The sequence below is a fragment of the Coenobita brevimanus genome, chromosome 101 (assembly GCF_032717465.1).
Source record: "Coenobita brevimanus isolate Jiangsu-jjx chromosome 101, ASM3271746v2, whole genome shotgun sequence".
NCBI lineage: Eukaryota > Metazoa > Arthropoda > Malacostraca > Decapoda > Coenobitidae > Coenobita > Coenobita brevimanus.
In genome coordinates this window covers 45636350-45640841 of record NC_137054.1, presented here as the reverse complement: position 1 = coordinate 45640841, position 4492 = coordinate 45636350, and the positions used below count along the sequence as shown (strand labels likewise).

At 40.9% G+C, this 4492-nt stretch overlaps 1 pseudogene; it reads left to right on the top strand.

Annotated features, from left to right (window-relative positions):
* Positions 1–427: 427 nt before the first annotated feature.
* On the top strand, positions 428–548 carry LOC145415247 (5S ribosomal RNA; annotated as a pseudogene).
* Positions 549–4492: the final 3944 nt, after the last annotated feature.

The window sequence follows — 4492 nt, the reverse complement described above, 5'->3', positions numbered from 1 at the left end:
TCAATGACATGTGAAAGTAGTATTTCATGAATTATGAAACTGAGTATATATGGGAAATATTTCCCCCTAGAGCGGGTGCACTCTTTACTTTTTAAAATAGTTGTCCCTGATGAAAGCAGAGGAAAACCCGGAGAGCATTAATGACTAATTCAAGCAGTTTTATAGCCCAGAGATTACGTTCTGTTTAATAATTCTTATTATTAATAAATTAAATGCAACTGTGTTAAACCCCTTGTCGACAACTATATTGTAAATACATGTAAATACTTACGAACTTTCCATTGACCTAACTGCGCCTGTGTGATGGGATGACGTGCCCTTATTTGAAAAGTGGATGAGGGTTTAATACATATTTACATAGATAAAGGGAATATTTCGCTTTAAATTACAACTAAGATTAAATTAAGTTAGATTTGCCATGTATATTTCATGAAGTAATTTAACACGTTGAGTACACCGCTTCCCTTCCGATCAGCGAAGTTAAGCAACGTTGGGTCTGCTTAGTACTTGGATGGGTGACCGCCTGGGAACACCAGATGCTGTTGGCATAACGTTCTCCCTACGTGTCAAGTGGGGTTGGTGGAGGATTAGTGCCCCTCCCTGTAAAACAATTAACTCTAAGCCCTTGGCCACCCCGTTTGGGATACATGGCGTCTGGCAATGAATGAATGAAAAAATTCAACTTAACTGTATTTAGCCAACAGTAATTAATAAATTGTTGGCACCTCGGAATCCAATGAGGGAGAAGAGACTTGCCATTTCTACCACTCTGTTCCAAAAGCTCATTCAAGCTGCACAATGTAAAATATGTATTTTTTTTTTTCTTGCCCATCGACCATTGGGGCCGAAGCCCCTGGTCATTAGGGCAGTTTTATATATATATATATATATATATATATATATATATATATATATAATAATAATTTTTATTTTATAATTTTTTTGTATTTTTATTTATTATTATTATTTTTTTTTTTATACTTTTTACCTTACATTATAACCAAAATGCCTAATCTAAAGAACCTAAAACTAATCATCTAACTGACAGATCGCTAACCTATACTAAATCCTAAAGAGACAAATAACTAAACCTACACTAATGGTAAAAAAGACCTCGACCAAGAGAACACCATCGACTGCAGATATGTAATGCCTTTCAACAGGACATACCTGCACTCATCACCTGGTGATTGTCAGTCGAGGCACAACCTAATATAGGGGACATCAGTATATGGAAGGGAACCAGACGAGTCAGGAACATTTCCATATACGTCAACTGTCGGCCCTAATTAGAATAACTTAAGCAAGATGTTAGAATATATTTACATATTATGTACAAAAAGTGAAGAACCTCGCCCAACAGACCACCATCGACTGCAAATGCCCAATACCTTTCTATATTGCACACTTACACTCATCAGCTGGTGACTGTCAGTCGAGGAACGGGGTTTAATGTAGGGGACATCAATATTAGAAATAGATCAGTGGGTGGAGGAACTATTTCAAATACGTCAACTGTCAACCCTAATTAACAATACAATATATACATATTTACGGTTGATAAAAACCATAACCATATAGTAAAAAAGTCACATCACTCTGATCAGTCCGGTCTCTCTCAGGAAAGCCATCAATTTATCAGTCATAACAATGTCCCCATCACCCAGGATGATGGAAAGGGTGAAGGGGACGTCTGCTGCACTGCAGTAATTTATAAGTGAAGCACGTTCACGAATAAATCGCCGACAGCGCAGGACGATATGACTGATAGATAACACCGCATCACAGATGTCACAGCACGGTAGGAATTGTCTTTCCATATAAGGTTTCATGTGCGTTAATATGGTGGCATTAAGCTGTAATCGCGCCAACACTTTTTCCTCAAGACGACTGGGACGGTTGGCAGTGTTCCAGTCACCCAGGTACGGCTTTCAAGTTGGAATATTTAGTCTGGTCCACTGACCTTGCCACAGAAGATTTATTGATTTCTTTCCGAGAGAGAGACTCGACCGTAGATCACGAGGAACGTCCCAAGTCTCCCCGAGCTCTACAGCTGACTTTGCAAGTAAGTCAGCCTGCTCATTGCCGTAGATACGACAATGACCAGGCACCCAGATCAGCGTGAATGACTTGTCGCACGAATGCAATTTATTAATAATGCGGCCCTGGACCTCATTAGAGTCCGTAGTACAGGAAGCAATTGCCTGAAGGGCTGATTTTGAGTCTGAAAACATGACAAATGAGTCATGCCTAGAATTGAGAGCATAGTCTATGGCTTTGTCGATAGCAAAAATTCGGAGGTAAACACAGATTTATGAGTCGGCAATTGATACCTGAGGGCACATTCAGTCGACCACACACTAGCACCCACACATTCATTTGACTTGGAGCCATCAGTGTACAATTGGTGGGACCCCAAGTAAAGAATGATGATATTACGAAACAAGTGGTGGACCTCCGTCTCCGGCGCCTTGGTCTTAGGTGCTGGGAGCCAGGAAATATCAACTGTAAAGCCAGGTGGCTCCCAAGGCGCTATATTTTTTAACACCAACTTGTCACAGTCACTGAGGTCCACACCAAGCTCCTGAGTCAGTAAGTGGAGGCGAACGGCAAGTGGCTGATGCACCCCCTGCAGAAGGTGCTGGTATTGACGCAGGGGGGTACAGGCCACATTGCCAATATTACTTTTCCTAAATGTTCGAAGTCCATAGGACCAAGCCAGGTGGTCACGGTGAATACGGAGGGGAGGCACATTCGCCTCCACTTCCATACAAGCTACACGGGTACACTGGACGGCTCCAAGACACATTTGCAAACATTTATACTGCAACACATCCAATCCTTTCAGCATGACATTGGATGCTGAGGCATACACCTGTGCGCCATAGTCTAGCTTCGATCGAATAAGGGACTTTTACACCATTAATAAAGATTTTCTGTCAGCACCCCATGTAGTACCCACTAGGTACTTGAGGACATTTACTGGTTTATCACAAAGAGCAATCAAATTATTAACAAGAATTTTGAAGTTCAAACAACGATCAAAATGTATTCCCCAAAACCCAAAACTTTCCAGAATTTTGAAAAGGTACCGCCTGATTATCCAAAGTTAAGCACAAATTAGGTACGTTATGAGTCGTAAAAACTACAGTGGCACACTAATGGACAGAAAACTTAAATCCCCACTGCAAGGCCCGTTGGTGGACGGAATCAAGGGCTGCTTGAATCCGCCCAGCCAAAAATTGTGCATTACGGGAAGAGTGCCATATTGCAAAATCGTCAGCATAGAGCGAGTATTTAAGATTCCTGGGGATGGGAGCTGATGACAGAATATCATTGATCATAATACTAAATAAAGTGGGACTAAGCACACTTCCCTGCAGCACCCCGTTTTCCTGGATAAATATATCCGATGTTACGTTACGGGGCAGTTTGACAGAGAAAGTCCTGTCCCTTAGGAAATTTGAAATAAAAATAGGCAAATTTCCTCTTAAACCATATGCATAGAGCTTCATTAGTACACCGTGTTGCCATGTCATATCATAGGCCTTATGGATGTCCAAGAACACCCCTATCATGAATTCTTTATTAGCAAATGCCTCTGCAATACAATGCTCCAAATTCATTAAATGATCTAGTGAACTTCTGTATTTATGGAAGCCACATTGTTGATCATTTAACAAATTCTTTGACTCTAAAACAAAAAGAAGGCTATTGTTTACCATTCGTTCCATGACCTTACATAGACAAGAAGTCTACACAATAGGACGAAATGAAGTGGGATTCATAAGACGACCAGTTTCTTTGGGTATCGGTATGACGTGCACAAAGTGCCATGAGTTTGGGAATGTTCGAGACACCCAAATCTCATTGTACAATGCTAACATCTTAATCAGGCTGTCCTGATTATGATGCTGGATCATACTGTACTTGATGGTGTCAGGTCCAGGGCTTGTGTCTTTACAGGATTTAACCCACCCCATCCCAGAGACGTGAAATCATGTCCTCACATGTTGTGCACTCATATCCTGGAGACGTAAATTAACGCCGCAACATTGCAAGGTCCCTAATTTGCACAATTTTCAATTTTCGTGAGTGATTTCGCGAGTGATTTTTGGCACGTATACACGGGACACCTTCCTCTATTCCTCTACAAGATGCCAAGCAGGGACAATGCCTTACACCGCATAACCTCTCCCCCTCCTGCACGCCATTGTCTCAGCAATTCACCTGTTACCAGTGACCTGGCCAATAAAGACATTCAGGGCCAGAGTGATTCCCCAATCGATGACAATGTGGAGGACAAAGTATACATAGCATTAGAGGAAGAAACAGTCAGAAATGATGATAAGGTAATGTGGGAAAAAAAGGTTATGAATGGTGATGAGTTAGTGAGTGAAACAATGCTTATAATGCCTATATTACTGTTTGAAAACCAATATACTCTTGTACTATATATAAATTCGTACCAAGTAAATAAATAAATACTGTT